This window comes from Prionailurus viverrinus, chromosome B1 (genome assembly GCF_022837055.1).
Source record: "Prionailurus viverrinus isolate Anna chromosome B1, UM_Priviv_1.0, whole genome shotgun sequence".
Taxonomy (NCBI): Eukaryota; Metazoa; Chordata; class Mammalia; order Carnivora; family Felidae; genus Prionailurus; species Prionailurus viverrinus.
In genome coordinates this window covers 117,969,174-117,990,444 of record NC_062564.1, presented here as the reverse complement: position 1 = coordinate 117,990,444, position 21,271 = coordinate 117,969,174, and the positions used below count along the sequence as shown (strand labels likewise).

General features: G+C 35.6%; 1 protein-coding gene across 1 annotated transcript in view; it reads left to right on the top strand.

Moving 5' to 3' along the window:
• Positions 1 to 21,271, top strand: part of TET2 (tet methylcytosine dioxygenase 2) — a 135,939-nt gene that overhangs the window by 30,815 nt on the left and 83,853 nt on the right. The window contains exon 2 of the mRNA XM_047855474.1: positions 9,672 to 9,816. The gene's annotated coding sequence lies outside the window, so the exon portion shown is untranslated. The remainder of the gene's footprint in view (positions 1 to 9,671; positions 9,817 to 21,271) is intronic.

The window sequence follows — 21,271 nt, the reverse complement described above, 5'->3', positions numbered from 1 at the left end:
ACTTTCTGAAATCTAAATATGCTCTATCATTTACTATCATTCCATTATCACAAATAGCATTTCGCATTCTAATTGATATTATCCTCTTATCATTCTTTATAATTCAAATGCTCATATTTTTCCTCCATGTTAAAGTTGCTTTTGCTGACGACCTCCTGTCCTATTGTAATTTTCATTCCTTGTTTGCCTCTATAAAAGTAAGTTCAAAAATAAAGTCTATTCTTCTATAAATTATTATGCCTATTTCTATTTCTACCTAGAATATTTTTAAAGCCCCTAACAAAGTTTCCATTATTTATTAGTCCCCTACTCTAAACTGTGATCTATATACTCTGGTTAAGTCTTTTGTTATTTTTTTGGAGTTGTGTGTATATATGTCTGTCTTTGTGGTTGAGATTTGAAAGCTCTCAATTTAGTAACACTTAATATGCTTTTATAGGAGGTTTTTTCCCTGAGAATTTATTGATGTTTTTTACCTTGTTATGTGATGAAAAATATGCATCAGAGCACCACAGCATAGCGCAAACCGTACTTTTCTACTTGCTTGCACTCTTCCATTTGAGATGAATTGGTGATAGACAACCAACTATTCTATTTTGGTTTCTACAACACAGAGGTTGCTAGGTGACTTTAATTCCTTTCAACAAGAGGACAATAAACAATAAATTCATGCTATTTAGATGTATGTATTCCACCTAGAACCTGTAGCAAATAAAAAATGATTTAAAACAGTTTCTAAATATGCAGTTCTATATAGACCACCCCCTACATCTCTGTAACATTGTATCAAATGTTTTTTTTTTTAATTATGCTGCTATTTCTTCCTTATGATTTTGCTTATTCCTAAGAGATCAGGTATACTAAGTAGCAATAGTTGAACATTATCTCCAGGAAATTTAATATATGAAAATCCCATTTAATATGAACATGATAATTTGGTGAAAAACTATGATGTCAAAATTTTGTTATTTAAGTACCTATTTGAGTTTCTCATTCATTTATATGATTCTCCAGTCTTAAGTGTGATTACAACTTTTTATTCTAAAGATCTTTAGGGAGAAATTTAAATTCTGTCATCCTGGTCATTACTTGAAGTTAACTTCATATTTTCATTTTTGATAATTTTAATAATGTCATACAATATTTTTGCAATTTTTGTTTCATTTTGAAAATTAAAAAAAAAAACACTTTCATCTTTAAATTCTCATTTCTTCCCCCATGATGTTGCTTGCTAACTGCCAAAATTCATAGTTAACATTTTATCCAACAACAAGTAGTAGATTTAAGTGCAAACACTTAAAGAAATGCTTAATGCTTTTTTATTTAAAAAAATTTTTTTTTATGTTTATTTATTTTTGAGACCGAGAGAGACAGAGCATGAACAGGGAAGGGTCAGAGAGAGAGGGAGACACAGAATCTGAAACAGGCTCCGGGCACCGAGCTGTCAGCACAGAGCCCGACGCGGGGCTCGAACCCACGAACGGCGAGATCATGACCTGGGCTGAAGTCGGACGCTCAACCAACTGAGCCACCCAGGCACCCCGCTTATGCTTTTTAAAATCTGTATTTAAGAATTATACAAACAGCCTGAGGTGATAGGCAGCAGGTATACATGAATGTGGCTATTCTGATTGTTACCAAAATATTTCCAAAATAGCCAGAGAATTCTTCCCTAAGATACTGTGACTCCCTTTGCATGACTCCCTGGATCTCTCCAAAATCATGTAACTAAAATAATAATATATAGCCTGTAGATGGGCTTTAAAACCCTCCTCCAGCCCTATGACCCATGTTTCATCATGCCAGCTATAACTATTTTTGCTACCACTCATGTCCATGGCAAGAGAATCACCATTTATTTGTCTTAATTTCATGGTTAAAAAACTGTTTTTAAGAAGATCTTATGATAAAAGTATTTTATATCATCTTAATGACACTTCAATTTTGCAAAATGCTTAATTTGTTTTTAACGGTCCTGGTAAGCATAGCTTCAGAGTTTTCCTGTATGTTCTGCATCTTTTCAGTGTAATATTCCATTTTAAGGAACAAAATAAAATTCGAATCTTTGAGAAATTTGTGGAGTTTCCATTCTCCTTTCTTTGCCTTTAATTAGAAAAAGAACTTGATAACATTTCCTTGTTTAATTTTAGAGCGCAAAATGTAGACAGTATTATAACTGAAGCAATATTGCTTTTTACAAACAGTAATAAATCAAGTGTTGGCAGTTTTACATACAATATAAAATCTTATTTATACAGTTTGTCATCTCGTCAAGCATTAGAATTTTTTCCCATTGATCCTTTGATGTTTGTATGGATGTTATTAATGTAATGGCTTTAAACTTTAGCTCACATAGCCCATTATGACTTCTAGCATTTTTACATGAAGATATTCTTTGGGCTGTTGAATAATTTATATCATAATTAATGATTTAAAATTTTATTCTTTTACTTTCCATCTGTTTTAAAAAAACTGGGTTAGTATATACTAATAATTTATTAAATATACTAAAGTATATACTAAATAAATTTAGTAAAATTTAATAATTTTACTAAAGAGTAAGGAGAATGAACTCACTTTAAAAATAGCTAGGTTAATGTTGCAGATTTGAAACAGTTTTTTAAAAAGCACAGTCTACCAAGTTATTGATCCACAATCTATGGCTGTTATAAATGGATGTAATTAGCAACTGACTCTAAATGAACCATGGTAGTAGCTTCATTACTCTGAAAAATTCATTACAGCACTTTATAACATGAAATTGCCATATCTAAAAAAAAAAAAAAAAAGAAATTGCCATATCTGAAGGAATAGAACACATATTGTATATTCTAGAATAGAATATACATGTAAAAATTTCTTTGCAATCAATGATGAGCATCATGGCCATTGCTTACAGTTACATATTATAATGTAAGAATTATTTATTATAAGGTTCTAATGTCATATAAGCATATTTAAATTGGGATAAATCTACCAATATAATTTTGCTAATTATTTTTACACCTTGTTCATTTTTGCAATACCTCCTTTTCTAAAATACATGTATTTGTTCCATCCATATCAAATTAGATAGTATCTAAGTCATAGAATCATAAAGCCTAAACCTGATTTGGAACAGAGATAATCCAATTCAGCATTCTATAGACTTCTCTAGTCCTCATTTTCCTCAAGTGACTGGCTCAAGATCATGAAGTTATGGAGGATTAATGTCAAAATTAGAACCTGAGATGGATTTATACTTTGGTTATATCTTCCATCTTCCCACTTCCTTAGTTTGTTTATGGGTTTGTAAGGGTTATGAGAGAGAAATTTCTTTTGAGATTCAGCTCAAAACCTAGCTCCCAGTAGAATTATTGTCATGCATTCAACCATATAAATACAGTTGCCAACTCTCCAAGTTCTGTGTGTGAAGAAAAAAGGAAATGACAGACAAGCCATTAAATAAGTACACATGCTTTTCTTTACCTCGTTCCTCTCTTTCACCACATGAAATTTCTAGACAGGATCCCCCAAATGCTTGGATGTTAGGAATGGCAATTCTGTTACAGGGAATTGTAAACCACGTTCTCTGTTGGCTTTTCAGAGTTAAGATATTGGGCACATCTCTGTTTCTTTATAATAGCCCAGTCTCAGACCAAAGAGGTCAAATATTAGCAGGTGTCAGAATGTCAAAGACATGTTTTCATCTCAGATGAAAAAATTTATATGTGGGTTATTTTCTGTTTGAATTTTATTCAGTGTTTTCTTCTAATTTGGTGTCTCCGTCTTGGTTTTTAAAAATATCTGTTCCATCATAACTTTTTGTTTGTTTGTGAAAGATATATAAATTGATCTGATAATTACATAAAATACCAAATGAATTTATGTCTGTCTATCTACATTTCTGTGATTCATTAGTTTTTTAAATTAATTAATTAATTAATTTATTTATGAGAGCACACATGCATGGCGGAGGGACAGAGAGAGAGGGAAAGGGAATCCCAAGCAGGCTCTACACTGTCAGTGCAGAGCTCATTGTGGGGCTCAGTCTCACGAACCATGAGATCATGACCTGAGCCCAAATCAAAAGTGGATATGTAACCACTTGAGCCACCCAGATGCCCCACTGTGGTTGGTTCTTAAAATAATTTCTTTGTGTAATGGAAATATGGTGCCAAACAATTTACAGCTTCTGCCTAATAGTTCAACTTTGTTTGGCAGTTTTAGATTTTTAAAGATTATTGATTAGAAACACCCTTGTTTGGTGCATATTTGTTTTTAGCATAGTGGAATTTGTTCTTTAAAGGCTTACTGAATTTTTCCTTGGAGTCACCACTTTGTCTCTGTTAGGAAGTTTAGGGAGTAAATATGCATGAAAATTTCCTTTAGTTTTCTTCTTAGAGTTTTAACTGCTGTAGTGATTTTTTTTTTTAAAGCATTAATAGAATAGTCATTTCTGCCAAGCAGCTGACATTCTGAAATAGCACTTCCCTTTGGGCACCATACAGTTGGGATCATGTACTTGCAGAGAAAGGGTATGGGAGGGAGTAAGGGGGAGATGGAGGAGGAAAACCATTTTATGGGCATATCCTGCTGATGTCAGTAACCTGCTTTCAGTGAACTCCAGTGTGACCCCATTTAGACCTGGAGGAGGATCACATTTGAGCAGGGGAGCAGCTGAGGCAGCATCACAACAGAAGGAAACACCTATTGCTGGGAGCTTTGAAGAGACATGCAGTGAGGATGGACAGGTAGCACAAAGGGGAAAGGAAGGACTAGATCCATCAGGATAAACATAGTTTGTGATCAAAGTATTCATGACTTTTGATCAGTGATTGAAAGGACAATGTTTAAGGCCCCAAAGAGAGATTTCTGTACACACATAGTTTGTATTGATATATACATGTTTATAGGTAAAGTAACATGTTTATAGGCAGAGAAAAGTTTTACTTTGATTTTGAGAGAAAGTGTCTGCTTCTAGGGTTTGAAATACAGAATAATTTCTCTTTCACCAAAATGAAATGTTTCCTTCATTGAATCTCTTCTACCTGGTCAGAGGTTTATGAAGCATGGTAGCTAAAAGCACAGGCTCTGGACGTCTACCACCTACAAAGTGTGTGCTAAAGGACACAGCTGACAGTATTTTGAAGATTAAATGGCTAAGAATGCATTCAATAAATCTTAGCAATTTTTATTGTCTTTGTTTTTTTTTTATCTATATTATAGAAAATACTGTAGAGAGTAGATACTATCCTTTTAAGACACAGTGAATGGTTTATGAAGATTAAATGCCAGAATAGACTTTAATTTGGGAAACAAAAATCTGTCTTGGAACCACATTATCCTCAGAAAGATTACAACTTTGACCCTGAGGTTTATTTCATTAAAATAAAAATGTGGATATGTGTGTGGGAATGAGAATATTTAAACATACTCATAGGCTTTCCCTCTTAGATTATTTTTTCTCTTATGGCTCTTACTTTAACCTTTGTCTTCAGCAGTTGCCTTCGTGTTTGTTCTGTTTTGTCTTCTGGGTGATTTTTTGTATAATCTCAGTATATCAGGTCAGAGGGAAAACTCAATGTGTAAGCTGACTTACAATGTTTTGCATTTTGTTTGAGAATATTTACCATAGCATCCTAAATAGTATTACACTTTTCTTTCAGTCAAGGTATGCAGCACATGAGTCATCCCTCTATTGATTTCTGAATGTTTCTATATTGGAGATTTTCCCAAACTGAACAGTGCCAGGATCATGGACTGTTGAAGAACTATGTTGTGACGAGAGATTTGTGGTCTCTTGTGGGTGTACATTCTAATTGTTGGGGTGGTTTCTTTTTTAAGGGGGCTGTTTGGGGCATAAAAAAGTGTAACTTCATGTTCTCCATGATAGTTTGCCAGCTGGTTTGCAGCCCACCAGATTACTGCTTGTAGTGACACTCATTTCTCTAGGACTCTTGATATGTGCCAACCCTTAGTGGTACCACTAAGCCTGCTCACACCATTCTGAACCGAGGGCACTGGTGTCCTGAGTGCCTGAAAGGATAGATAAAAATCTAATACCACTTCAAGGGACTTACAGCTAAAGTTCTGGTAAAGCTCCAAGTATAAAGAATATATTATTTTACTATGTAAGTTTTATATTATTTTGAGCAGAAAACAGGAGGGCAACTGTATGGTTCTGTTCTGTATTCCTTAACTTTCGAGCCATAAGTAAACCCAGCTTTAAGGAATCTAGGCGTATACAATGTCCCTCTTCTAATCTTTCCAATGCTTCTTTGATCCTTTCTAAAAACACAAGATATTTCATTGTCTCCAACCCTGACCTCTTGTCTGATAATTATTTATTTGGAATATAGAGGTTCTCAAACATATCATGTCAAGAATTTATTTTGTCATTTCAGATTTCTTTTCAGAATTATCTCTGGTTAATACCATTATTTTTCTTTGCAACTAAACTCAAAGCTTTACTACCACAACTGAGCCTTTCTTTTTCTCCCTATTTCTAGAATGTTAGTAAATATCCACTCCTTTCCCAATCAGTAATATTTCCCTGCTTGATCATTTTATTTTATTTCCTCTGCCACCCTCTTGTTCAGACTCACCTCTTGTTCAGTGTATTTGAACTACTGCAGTAAGTCCGTATCTTGTATTAATCACTTAGAAGCTAAATCTTCTACTACTTCATACTTACTAGGATGACTTTTTAAAAAAAAAAGACAATGGCAAGTGTTGGTGACGATAAGGAAAAATTGGAACCCTCATACATTGCTGACGGGAACGTAAAACAGCATAGCCACTCTGCAGAAGTTTGGCAATTCCTCAGAAGGTTAAATACGTAATTATCATATGGCTCAGCAATTCCATTTCTAGGAATTCCACTTCTCAGAGAATTAAAAATGTATGTCCACACAAAAACTTACAAATAGTGAATACCTATGTTCAAAGAACATTATTCACAATAGCCTAAAGGTGGAAGCAACACAAATGTCCATCTACAGATGAGTAGATAAAATGTGGTGTATACATATAATGGAAACTATTCAGCTTTAAAAAGGGAAGAAATTCTGACACATGCTACAACATGGACAAATCTTGAAGACATGCTAAATGAAATAGCCAGTCACAAAAGGGCAAATATACTTCTGCTTATATGAGTTACCTAGAATAATCAGATTCATAGAGACAAAAAGTAGAATTGTGTTTGCCAGGGGCTTGGGAGAGGGGAGACTGGGGAGTTCTTGATTTTTTTTTTTTTTTGGTATATTTATTTTGAGAGAGAGAGAGAGAGAGAGAGAAAGTATGCATGAGCATGGGAAGGGCAGAGAAGGAAGGAGAGGGAGAGAATCCCAAGCAGGCTCTGCAATCTCAGTGCAGAGCACAGAGCCTGATGTGGGGCTTGAACTCACAACCTATGAAACCATGACCTAAGGTAAAACCAAACATTGGATGCTTAACTGAATGAGCCCCCCCAGGCACCCTGGGGAGTTCTTGATTCATGGGCAGAGAGTTTGAGTTCGAGAAGATGAAAAATTTCTAGATAAGGATGGATGGTTGCATAACAACAATAAGACTGCTTAATGCTACAGAACTATACACTTAAAATATGGTTAAAATGCTAAATTTTATGTTGTATATATTTGGCCACAATATAAAAAGGCTTGTAAATGAATGTTCATAGCAGCATTATTTATAATAGCTAAAAAGTAGAAATAACCCAAATATCCATCATGAATAAAGTGTGGTATTCCTAACAGTGGAATATTATTCATCCATAAACAGAAGTGAAGTACTGATTCACACTAAACATAGATCAACTTGAAAAAATTATGCTAAAAGAAAGAAACCAGACATAAAACAACCCACATTTTGAATGATTTTATTTATTTGAAATATCCAAAAGAAGTAAATACACAGAAACAGAAGGGGGATTAGCTGGAGGATGGATGAACGAGGACTGATTCCTAATGGGTAATGGATTTATTTGGGGAGTGATTAAATTGTTCTTGAATTTGGGTACCTGCGTGGCTCAGTCGGTTAAGCGTCCAACTTCAGGTGAGGTCATGATCTCACAGTTTGTGAGTTCAAGCCCCGCATCGGGCTGTGTGCTGACAGCTCAGAGCCTGGAGCCTGCTTCGGATTATCTTCCCCTCTCTCTGCCCCTCCCCTGCTCATGCTCTGTCTCTGTCTCTCTCTCTCAAAAATAAATAGACATTTAAATAAATAAAATAAAATAAATAATTAAATAATTCTTGAATTTGATAGTGGCAACAATGGCAACTTTTTGACTGAAACCCACAGAATTGTACACTTTAAAAGAATTAATTTTATGGCATGTGAATTATATCTCAAGTTTTAAAAACTCAATACACAACTTTTATGATGCCTTGTTTCTAAAGAAACAGCATGTCTATAGTCTTGGCTTACTATTTCTAGCTATGGAATTGTGAGAAAATCAAGTGTCCTCCCTTCTTATTATGTAATATAGGGATAATAATAACTACCTCACCAGATGTTTGTGTTAAATGAGGTAACATATGTAGTACATCAAGCACAGTGTCTGGCATTTACTAAGAACCCAGTAAATTTACTAGGACCCCTTGGGACATGGGCCTTCAACAGCTTTCAGTACTATTCCACATACTATTCCCAGATATTCCAGAAAATGGCCCAACTCATTTAGCCATTTATCACTAGTCTTTACATTCTGGCTCAAATCTGCCTCTTCATATTCTTCTAATGCTCCTTAATGGAAAGCCATCAGTCAGAATGGGCTTTTTAGTCTCCCTCAATTTGCTGCACTTTTTCTTGAAGCTGTGTCCTTGCCTGAAAACAATGCTCTTTCCCTGTTCCTGTCTTTTCTCTTTCACCCTGCCCTTAGAACTCAGGTGACTTTCTTCATGCATTAAACTTTCTCCCTTATTTAAATTCACGGTCATCTCTACTTTTGTAGCATCCAAGATTTTCACTACATGTTAGACTGCTGAAGCCTCACTTGGTTATATTTTCAAAGCATGTGTCTTGTTAGGTGATCATATTAAAGTTTATATTCAATCTTTTGACTAATAAAATCCTGAGCATGGGGACCACATGTTATAATGCTTTTACCTTTTTCATAGCATTTAGCACATTGGCTTGATGTAGTATATTCTATATCAACATTTGCTATTTATAAGTTAAGTTAGTGTTGCATCTCAATAAGTATAAGGCCTTAAATTAATGATTCTCACTCCTGGCAGCCCCTTAGAATTACCTGGGAAATAAAGCTTCACTTTAGCCCAACACATCAGAATGTCTGCGCATGAGGCCTCAGCTTTTCCTGCAGGTGATACTATTGCAAACAAAGCTGAGAACCATTGGATTCAGTAGATGAAGTAATGAAGCCAGTGGGTCCCAAGACTAATTGATTATCATGATCAAGATATGAGAATTGCTGATTAGGCAGAGGTCCTGGGGGCATTGCAAAGTCCTCTACAAATAACTAGTATTATATTATGGTGCATTTGGGAGTTTTCACGGCTTTGAGAAATATCCTCCAGCCCTGAATTTTTTAACAGCCACTGGCTGTTAAAATATCTAGTTATGGACACCTATAACTTTTTAAACTTTACATAATAGCTTTCAGACTAGATGTACTTCTTGTTCCTTTTTGCCAACTTAAAAATACTCAAACTCTGTGTCTTTTCTAGGCTGGCCAACATCATCAGCAGACCCTCTCAAGATTGTCTACTCGCCCTTGCTCCTGTTGAGTTACCACCCTTGGAAGCAGGAGATGGGCTTTGCAGCAGCCAACAGGCCATGATCCAGGAGGAGCAGTAAGGGACAGAACTGCTGGTAAGACACTGGGGACAGTTGGTTCTTGGTTTCTAAGGAATATAAATTTATTCCTAATTTAATAGTCTCTCTTCTAACCTTCAACTCTAAATTTTTCTGTATTCCTTCAAATACCTTAATTATCTATGCTTTGGACATATGGGTTGGATTTTATGACCTATGAATTCCTTGAAGTTTTGTATTGACTTGTATGTTTGTATGTACATATGCGTGTATGTGTATATATAAAATTTTCTGGAGAAAAAGAAGATTTTCATCATATTCTCAGTGTCTTTGAATTTAAAAAGAGCCATTCAAAAATAGCTATAAGCATGGAGAAACATGATATTTATAACCACTTGTCACAGTATTTCTCCTCCCCATTTGTACCTCACTTATGGCCACTTTGTCTCAATTTGTTAGGACCAAAAAAAAACCCTGATTATTTGTGGTTATTTGCTGACCAGAAAAATGAGCACCTACTAAACCTAGGCAGCCAGTTTTCATGATAATTTAGCTCCACCAAACTATCAGAGAACCAGAGTACACAGTGGCAGATATCAGGAGGGCCTATGTAATTTTTCACATGATTTTTCTGAAACTATAAATAGAGGTACTGACAGAGAGGGAGATACCAACTACTTTTTTCATCTACACTGATGTTAATAAAGATCAATTTGTTCTTAATGCCACTGACAGGCTAATGAGTGTCCCAACCTAAAGGTTATTTATCAGACCATCTGTATAGATAAACAAAAGTGAGGAACTGATATTTTTTCCAAAATATTTAAGATGGACATCAGAATGAATTTCATGTATACCTTTGCCTGTACTATAAGTAAGTCAGTTAAAATTTCAGGGGCATTGTTGGAAAGAAAATGGAGGTTAAGTTAAAAAAAAAAAAAGAATGAGTCTTTTTTTTTTTCCTTTTGTAACTCTTTTAGCAGGTAATTCATTTTCAGTTTCACTGAATCTTGTTTATGCATTCAGCATAACAAATCTTCTAAAAGGCCTGTGTAGCTGTAATCTCTGCCCTCACTCTAGACGCCTGAGGATATAAGTATCCACTCTGCCACTTGATACTTCTTAGAGACTGACCTGGTGCTGAGAAATCTTTCCCAGTGTGTCCTCAGTTAAACTCCCATGATTCCTAGATGTTGCCATTTTCAAGACATAAGGCAAGTACATCTGCCTAGATTACCTCTCTGCTCTGGGAATTTTAAGTCACTTCTGTAAGGAAAAGAGAACTCAGCACTACTAACTCTCAGAATGAAAATTTTCCCCTTGCATGCTAATATTTTTAGCGTATTCATTGTCACTGAAAATAGACTTCCTCTTTCCCCTCTCATGCTGGAAAATCTTAGGTAATTATGAATAAAGCATTCTTTGCTTTTCCCCTCCTCCCGAAATGGATGCTTTACCTCTCACTGTGAGGACTGTGGCTACTCATTCTGTACTTGACCTTTACATGAGAACTGAGATGCATTTTGAAGATGGAAGTTTTACTTCTTTAGTAAAATCATAACAGAACTTTCCTCAGAGACAAAGGATAGGTAAGGAAGGAAGTGCAAAGTTTAGGGAAAAATGTAAGAGAAATTACTAACAAGAAAAGAAGAAATTAAAGTATTAGCTATTTGTTAGAGAGAGAGATTTCACAATTAACTCCCAGAAGAGGTCTTCCCTCAAATCCAAAGAAGAATATTATTTTGCATTTAGCTTTTTATAGTGAGATAAGCTTAGCCTAGGAGATATTTTCAGTGGTAAATAAACCTAGGACTTATTTTTAGTAATATTTATTAGCTTTGTGTTCTTGGAGAAATTATTTAACCTCTTTAAGTCCTGTTTTATTTGGCAAGGAGGAAAATAGGTCATAATAATAATGGGATTATATACATATATGGATATATGTACATATGTAGATAATATATACACGGCCTGGCAGAAGTAAATTCTAAATTTTATATTAGCAGTTGTTCATTATTATTAATGTTATTAATGTTGCTTTCAGTTTTAAATAATGAATTTAATCAAGATGTATTTCTTGAGCACCTGTCAGGTACCAGGCACTCTTTAGGAACTGGGGTACATTACTGAACAAAAAGGTAAAAGTCCCTGTCCTTGTTTAGCTTAGAATCTAGAGTGGTAGACATAAACAAGATAAATAAATAAAAATGTATAGCACATTAAATACCAAGAGGTGCTAAGCATGAAAAAATTAGCACAGGAAAAGAAAATTGGAGAGATGGTGAGGTAGCAATTAAAGATGGAGTAGTCAGGAAAGACCTCATGAGAAGATTATTTTTTGAGTGAAAACCTAAAAAAATAATAATTTTACAAACAGACCATAAAGTCATATGGGGAATAAAAGGGAGAGGAGAAGGTCACAAAGACCTAGAGGAGTGTGAAGTTTTCACAGAATGATTCAGACAGAACCAGAGGATTTTACATGGCTAAATCATATATCATCTGTAAGTGATATACCCATATAAGTGATATAGGTAAGAACTTTGGAAGTTCAAGGAATAGCAGGGTCCATCTAGACTAAAACAGTTAGAGGAGGACTTCACAAAGGATGATGGCAGATGGTGGCCTGGATCTTGAAAGATAGGAAGAAATTGGATAGGTGGCACAAGAATACAGACTTTCAGTTATAAGATGAAGAAGGTGTGAGAATCTAATGTATAATATGTTGTCTATAGTTGACAACACTGTATCGTATAATTGAAATTTGCTAAGAGAGTAGAAGTGTTTTCACAGGCTCAAAAAGGTGAACTATGTGAGGTGATGAATATGTTCATTAATTTGATGGAGGGTGAATCCTTTCACAATGTATATAGATAGAAAATCATCACATTGTGCACTTTAAAAATAACGCTGAAAGAAAATCTCCAAAGAAGTTCTAATAAAAGTTATTGTTAGACATCACAGTTCCATAGCCCTCACGCTATCAGCCATAAAAACAATAATAACAACAACAAACCAAATGGAGAATGACATCCTAGTGGAGAAGTGGAAGAGAAACATAAGATGTTTGAAATAAGGAGTGAAATAAGGATGTTGGCTTTGAAGGCAGGAGGGCTAGGCAAAGGACAAGGGGGAAGAAGGCAATGGGAGGCTATCTGGTATAGAGATGGCAAGTGGTGGGAAAGAAGCTAGAAAAGCAGGTGAGGCCAAATTTTGGAAAGCCCTAAGTCCAGGCTAAAGATTATTACGTGCCACCATACAAATAGCAAGGAGCAATGGAAGCAGGCGAGTAGAAAGATGCATTCAGGTCACTAACAATACAAGTTTAGCAGAGTATGGAGATGGCGGAAGTGGCTGAAGTGATTCAGGAGTGGGTTGAGAACGTGGATTGTGATATTAGAGATAGGACTGAAAAAGGAAAATCGATTTGATAGGGAAAATCCTGAGGATTTGATCACTAATTGCCATTAGGAGATACAGAAGAAGAGTCAAAGGTTTCTCTACAGGTTTTAAAGGACCCATTAAGTGTTGGCATTAAAGGGAATAGGGACATTAGGGCATATTGTGCATCTGAATTCATGGTGACTGAGGTGAGATAACCCACTGTAGGTGTCCTTAAAACTACTAAGGATAAAGTCCATGCAGTGTTTGACAGGCTGAATTGAATTGCTAAGAGCAACTTTCCCTGTGCATTGGAATCCATGTAAATATTAACTTGGCACAAAAAAAATTGCATGAGAATCTGCCTTTTTTCTTTTTACACCAAGCTGGATTAACAGAGAATCATAAAAGTGTTGCTCAAAAGTGGGCCATTAGATACCACCTTAGTCCAATTGGCTAATATTATGGCAGACTAAAAGTTACCCAGACATGACACATGACTTCCTAACGGTCATATCAATGACCGTTAGCTATTGGCAAAACGTGGCCCCAGGTGGCCATATTGAGACCTACTGCACCTCCCTGTCATCTGTAAGAAATGTTAGTGATTTGTATTTTGCCATCTTGTTTGTGGAGAAAGGAGTTAGAAGGTTTGGATTTGCCCATTAGAACTCTCTTGTAGCCATTCTTCTAATTAATATGGACATGTTCACTCTTTCTCACGAAACAGACCCTACTCATTTAGAAGCTTCGTTCTTAGTCATCCTCTCCTACCTATCGTCACGGTTGATGTATCCTGATTGAAAAATAAGTCATCTTTCTATTTCATCAATAATTGGAAACAGAACACTTATCTCTAATATTGCATTTTTTTCTGTTTATCTTTCAGAACAAAAAAATCACTTTTCTTATTTCAAACTTAAATCACCTAGACTTGAAAATTAAGACTCCAAGTGTCCTTTCCTTTCAGACCAGTCTTATGAACTGAAACCCATCATCCTTATTCTAACAAACCCAATTGATTTATCCATGGAGTCACAGGACTTTAAAACAAAAATAGATCCTAGACATCATCTAAGGCAGTTGTCTTCAAACTATTACTCTCCTACCCATCTGTTACTGCTTCCTTCTTTTTAATAAAATGTAATTATCAAGCAAGTGTGCAGAAGTGTATTTAAAGAAGGAAAATGTTTATTTTTCTATTTATAGAAATTTTATAGTAGTGCTACAATTCTTTGTTTCTTTACTCTCTCCATTATACATGGCACATTATGATACAAGTCATAATTGAACCATGTGAAAGCCTTATCTGGTATATATTTTAAGGCCCAGATTGGTCTCATTGTCTCTATGTCCCAAGAGACTGAATTATAGAAACTATTGACATTCTCATGGGATTCTGCTAAGAACTTTGGCAATCCCTGAATTCACAAATAGCACTGTAGCATTTTTTATTTGCATTAACGGCTATCCACATGTGACCAGTACTATGTGTTTAGAACGGGTAAGCCATGCTAAAATAGACTACACACTATGAAGGTTATTTTCACCATTCTTGTTTCAGTTTCCCCATCAAACAGTGAAGTATCAGTTGTCTCTATTGATCTCATAGGATATTTAAGCAGAAATGAAAGTCTTGGTGAAGACACTTTGTCTTCTGAAAGAAAGTTGCAATGCAAATAAAGACATTATTAATGTTTACCCATATTTACAGATGTTAATCTGACCAAAGCTTTTTCTCAAAATGTGAAATAATGTAGTCTACTCTTATCTATGGGGGAAATGTTCCAAGATCCCCAGTGGATGCCTGAAATTGTGGCATCCTATATATACTGTCTTTTCCTACACATACATACCTATGATAAAGTTTAATTTATAGACACTGTAAGAGATATACAACAACTAAAAATAGAATAATTATAACAATATACTGTAATAAAAGTTACATAAATGTACCCTCTCTCTCCTTATTGTACTATACTCACCCCTCTTCTTTTTGTGATGATGTGAGAAGATAAAATGCCTATAGGATGTGGTGAAGTGAGGTGAATGACGTAGGCACTATGACATAGCGTTAGGCTACTACTGACCTTGTGACCATAAGTCAAAAGGCAGATCATCTGCTTCTCGATCGTGGATGACCGCCGATAACCAAAATCGCAGAAAGTGAAACCACTGATGGGCAGGGGAGGGGCGGAAGCGAGGAGCCGGACTACTGTAATGTGTTATCTTGGCTTTTTTAATGTTGAGAAGATTGGTAGAACAATTAATGGGTTTCTTGGAGAATCTGTGATCGTATAGTTAATGTTGTATATGTGTGTAGCAATTTTGTAATTCTCAAAGGCATGCACAGTCCTTGAATTTTGCTGGGAGTCTGGAGGGACTTTAAGGAAAAGAAAAAACGTTGGCCATTCTCAAGATCTTGAATCTCCTCCATACTCATGCATGTGTACACACACATATTCACGTAACATCCTTCCTTAAATCCCCCTAGCCAGCTTGCTTCCTACTTTATTGAGAATATTGAACTCATTGGGCAAGAACTGCTTTTCTTTTCCACCCATACCCCTAAATCTAGCATATCCGTAACTTTTACCTCTTTTCAGAATTTGCTCACTTTTTCCATGAATTAATCATTTCCTGATTGTTCCTTCTGCTTCTATCCCCTTTTTTTTTTCTCTTATGGTCAATTTAAAGTGTCCCAGTATGCTCATTCTTAAGTGCATATCTAACCATGTACACTCCTCCTTAATGCCCTTTGATGGATACCCACTGTTAAACTTTGCTAAAGCAGTAGGAAGCTCCCCCCAACACCAACCCACAAAGTTTTTAAAATTATAATGGAATTCTTGTGGTCCATGCAGAGACAGATGCAATGTGGGGCTCTTGGGGTCACCTACTTACCCCCTCTTTAGCTAGTGTGGCCCAGAACAGCTCTGTGAACCCCTGGTACCTAAAATACTCAGTTTGGAAAACAGTTAGCCTACAGAAAATAGACTGTGCACTTGATATCCCTATCTGGTTCTTAATTACTCGTCAACCTCCATGTCACCATATTGTCCCTCAGATTCTGTGAGGTAATTATTCCTAACTCTTTATATGTCTTGAACATAACATTATATTTTACACATTCAAGCCTTGGTACTGGCTGCCCCTCTCCTCCCCCTTTTCCATAAAGACCCAGCTCAGGTTTCTCATCAGCCAAGCCTCATATTTGTAGCACTCGTGTTCCTCAAACACCATACTTACTGTAGTCATTTGTGTCTATTTCTCTACAAACTGAAATCTCTAGGACAAAGACTGTGCCTTATCTTCTTACTCCTAAGAGCTTGCAGTGTCTGGTTACATAGTAGGCACTCAATCACACTCTTCAAAACAACTCACTTTGTGAACCTTTTCATATCTTTTATTTTTTCTTTGTCCCCTCTAGTCCCTAACTAAAATAGACACAACTCTTGCCCCATTTGGGGATGGGAGGCAGGGAGGTAAGGAACTGGGGAAGGTGAGTAGCTGGAACTTGACATAGCAATATCATATACAAAATTAACATTGTTTCAGAGCTTGAACCCCAGACATACTCAGTTGTAACTAACACCTGTGTAAGTAACATTTGATGCCTGAAATATACCGCCCTGCTGCAGAATCCTACCCAAATTAAATGTATTACTATTGGGATTTGTGCTTTTGTTGGCTATTTTGGGAGACTTTAGGGATGTATTCAGTATTCTAATTCCAGTAGTCTTTTATTATTATTATTATTATTATTATTATTATTATTATTATTATTTTAATGTTTATTTCTGAGACAGAGAGAGACAGAGCATGAATGTGGGAGGGGCAGAGAGAGAGGGAGACCCAGAATCAGAAGCAGGCTCTAGGCTCTGAGCTGTCAGCACAGAGCCCAACGCCCAGCTCGAACTCACAAACCATGAGATCATGACCTGAGCCGAAGTCGGTCACTCAACCGACTGAGCCACCCAGGCGCCCCCTAATTCCAGTAGTCTTGATGAACATAAATGTTTCACTCTAGGAAGAGAAATTTGAAAGCTGTTGTAGATGATATTTAATGTCTATTGGGTGATAATTTTAATGAATATATACACTCAAGCCCTTGTTCAGTAAAAAAACGTGAATTCAGGAAATGTTTTGAAAATTTCAGAAAGTTTAGTTGCTGATAGATTTTTTTTATCTAGCAGTTTTTTGTTTTGTTCTGTTTTTCAGTCTCAGGGAGGAGGAGAAAAGTGGTCAGTGTACTTTACAGTATAGGCTCTATGGGAGGCCATATGTTTGGCATTGCTGTCCAGGTGCTTTGTGGTATTAGGAGGACATAGCTGGGATTGTATGCAAGCTCGCAGGGCTAAATCAATATGCTAGATCTCTAGAGAGCATTTTTGGAAAGATTTTTGAGCTCCAGGTTCTCCAACCAAAGAGTAAAGTGATTTTTTAGAATCCATAGCTTTTCTAGATTGTAAGAATTCATAGAAGAGAGTAAATAATCTTCTCAATTAAAATGCAGAATTGAACACTTAGAATTTTAAATGTATTTCACCTAGAACAAAAAAATGTGTAGCCTTGTGTCATATTTATTAAAAGTATACAGATGGTCTCAAAAAGGTTTTATTTCTCTTATTCAGTTTCATACTTTCTGAAAGTAAAATGTACTAGATGTCTTTGTTTAATTTGTACTTCAGTTGTCCAAATTTTCATTTTCAAAAGTTCTACCTTCTCAAGGTGAGTCACTTTTTAGACATTTTAAAAACTGAGATTACTATGATGGTTATTCTATTAGTTTTCCTAGAGTAGCAAAGTAGTAAAACATATTTGAATGAATGCTTAGTACATAGTAAGTATTTAATAGTTTTTGGTTGAGTGAAGGGGTTATGATCATATAGGAAAGAAGATAATATCAAAATATTTTTTAAAAACTTTAATTTTTATTAATGATGTAGAAGAGACTTTTCTTCATTAACATGGGTCATATAACTGGAATATATCATAAAATGCCTACTTTAAATCTTTATTGAGGCCAGTTAAGGCAGAAAGGGGGAGAGAAGTGGCCAGAAGATAAAAAGGGCAGTTTACTTAATTTATGTGACTCAAAATATTTACTAAGTTTGTAATTTACAATTGCAAATTTTGTAAAATTACAAAATTGCTATTACTGTCATCTGAGAGAAAAGTTATGTATTTAAAAGCTCAAAGAAAATGACTATTTCCTCTCATGCCGTGCAGGAATCTTCTTTTTTTTTTTTTTTAACATTTTATTTATTATTGAGAGAGAGAGAGAGAGAGAGCACACAAGCAGGGGAGGGACAGAGAAAGAGGGAGACATAGAATCTGAAGCAGGCTCCTGGCTCTGAGCTGCCAGCACAGAGCCTGACACAGGGCTTGAACTTGAGAACTGTGACATCATGGCCTGAGCTGACCATGAGATCATGACCTGAGCCACTCAGGTGCCCCCGTGTAGGACTCTTCTTTATTGCCTTCCTAGAAAGGACTAATCTAGCACCTCATTGGGTTCTTCTAATAATGGTCCACTCAATGATTTAGTACATTTTTAGAAAATTTCACTTGTTTAGTGTCATGCTGAGCTACAATCTACATTTGGTACAGAATGTTGGATCCCTTTTTCATACAGAGATCCCTTAAAGATTAAACTTTGGTGTTGGGTATTTCAGGTACCATCAGATGATCCTAGGGTTCCCCTATACTTCTCTGGGTGCTGTACCTCTATCAGTCTAGTCCTGAGGCACGCTTACTTTCTTGCCCACCAGACCACACTGCCCCATCACACTGAAGCTACAACATACTTTTCATCACACAAGCGGCTGATAAGCCAAATCTCTTCCATTGAAACTTTGTGACTGTGATGGTCTAAATCAGGGTTGAAGATTTTAACACTTAATTCATTAAATTCCATTTTCTTACGTTTAGTTCCTCCTTTAAGCCTAGGCAAATTTATGAAAATCTGTTTCCATTCCATTTATTGTTTATAAACACATGCTCCCTTCTGTCCCTTTCTCATTTCCTCCATACATTTCATGAGGATGACTTCTGTGTTGTCTTTGATATTACTGATTTAAATTTTGATATAATTTTAAGTGGATAATCATTGAGAGAACAAGTCATATGTTTTTAATTAAAATCTTACCTAAAATTTAGAATACTTCTTATTCATGCACTCTTCCCCTAGCCTTCCCCCACCTTGTCCACCTTTCCTAAACAAAGGACAAATACTGAATTGGCCTGGCCTTACTGGAGTCATTTTAAGGACTTTGTTTAGTGAGTTGGACACAATTATGAATCATGAACCTAAGGATGTATTAGAAGGTAGGCTTGAGGGCACCCGGGTGGCTCAGTCTTGGTTAAGTGCCAGACCCTTGATTGAAATTCAGGTCATTATCTCATGGTTGGTGAGATCTAACCTGCATTGGATTTTCTCTCTCTCTCCTCTCTCTCTCTCTCTCTCTGCCCCTCTCTGCCCTCTGCGCCTCTCCCTGCTCGCTCTCTCTCTCTCTCACTCTCACTCTCACTCTCTCTCTCTCTTTCTCTCACTCACTCATACTCTTTCAAAATAAATAAACTTAAAAAATAAAAATAAGATAGGCTTGAACATGTAGAAGCAATTTTCTCAGTTCTGAATTTGTGGTTCTGTTTGCCTTTGCTTAGGAAGAGGGAACATACTGTTCCATTGGTTGTGCAGATAATGCATTTTTCATCTTTGATCCATTGATAGACTTAATTTTCCGTATAACCAATTTATCAGGAATAGCAGCTATTACACCTGATAATAGATCATAGAAACCTGAGAATGTTTGGTCTAAGTCACATTAGAATATGAGGGTCAGAATGATATAATAAGCACAACTGGCAAGGATATGAAGAACTGTGAATTTGTTTTTAGAGGACATTAGAACTGATGTATTTAAGCTTTAAACTTCCACTATTGTTTCCCTAAGCATCAGTTCATCATTATTTCTATTTGGGAAAATTCCTTCAAGAGTTTTGTCAACATTGGAAAAGGGATGTTTATATATAAAAATACCTGCTAAGTCCCTACTCTTTATATGTTCAGTCAACCACAATCTAATTACCTTTTTACTCTTCATTTACTTCCTTTCTGAGAACACTGCTTCTTCTTTGTCTGATATGAATACACACACACACACACACACACACACACACACACACACTTTTTTTAACACCTAGGTCACACTTTTAATCCAAAAGAGAAAGAAGGTTGACCTCACTGGGATGCTGTTGTGTTTCATGTTCATGAGATAATTGTCTTGAGACAACTTGATTGAAATACCTGTTGATGAATCCTATACCTAGAAGATTGAGAAGAATTGTCTTTCAAATCAGTTTTTCTTGGGGTGAGCACCAGGTGTTGTATGGGAACCAATTTGACAATAAATTTCATATTAAAATAATAATAATAATAATAATAATAATAATAAAGCAGATACATTAGGGCAATGTGAAAGAACAAACATGGGCTTGAGAAGTCCCTTTGTGTAAGAAGGCTCAACCCAATAAATTGGCTCAGGAAAAATCATTCTAAAAAAAATAAAATAAAATAAAATCAGTTTTTTAGCTGAATCATTTAAGTACTTACAAATCAAGAGTTTGATTTGGAAACATTACATTCAATATATTTTTAAAAGTTGGATAAATTTCCCTTTAAAACAAAATCACTTCTCCAGAAGAGGCTCCATTTTTTTCCCCAAATACATAATGGAGAAGAAAACTTTTCCTATTGAAATGATTCATACTAATATATATTGCTTGCTCTATTGTTTAATGCAAGGTATGTCTTAAAAATTTTGTTGGATGTGTAAGTATATTTTCATGTATTCATAATAAATAACACAACAGATGTGAGGCAAAAAAAAAAAAGGATTTAAAAATGATAAATAATGTGTGCATTGGTGCTATGCTGGTTTCTGTTCCCATTGCAGTGCTCAATAGTTTTCTGCTGATAAAATTATCAGTTGATAACATTTAAACCAGGCACTTTAGTAAGTGGAGATATTACTTATTTATGAGCTTTTTTTTTTTTTAACTTAATTTTACTGAGGGGGTTTCAGGACTACTAATCATGGATTATATGAAGCAAAGTATAAAGCAA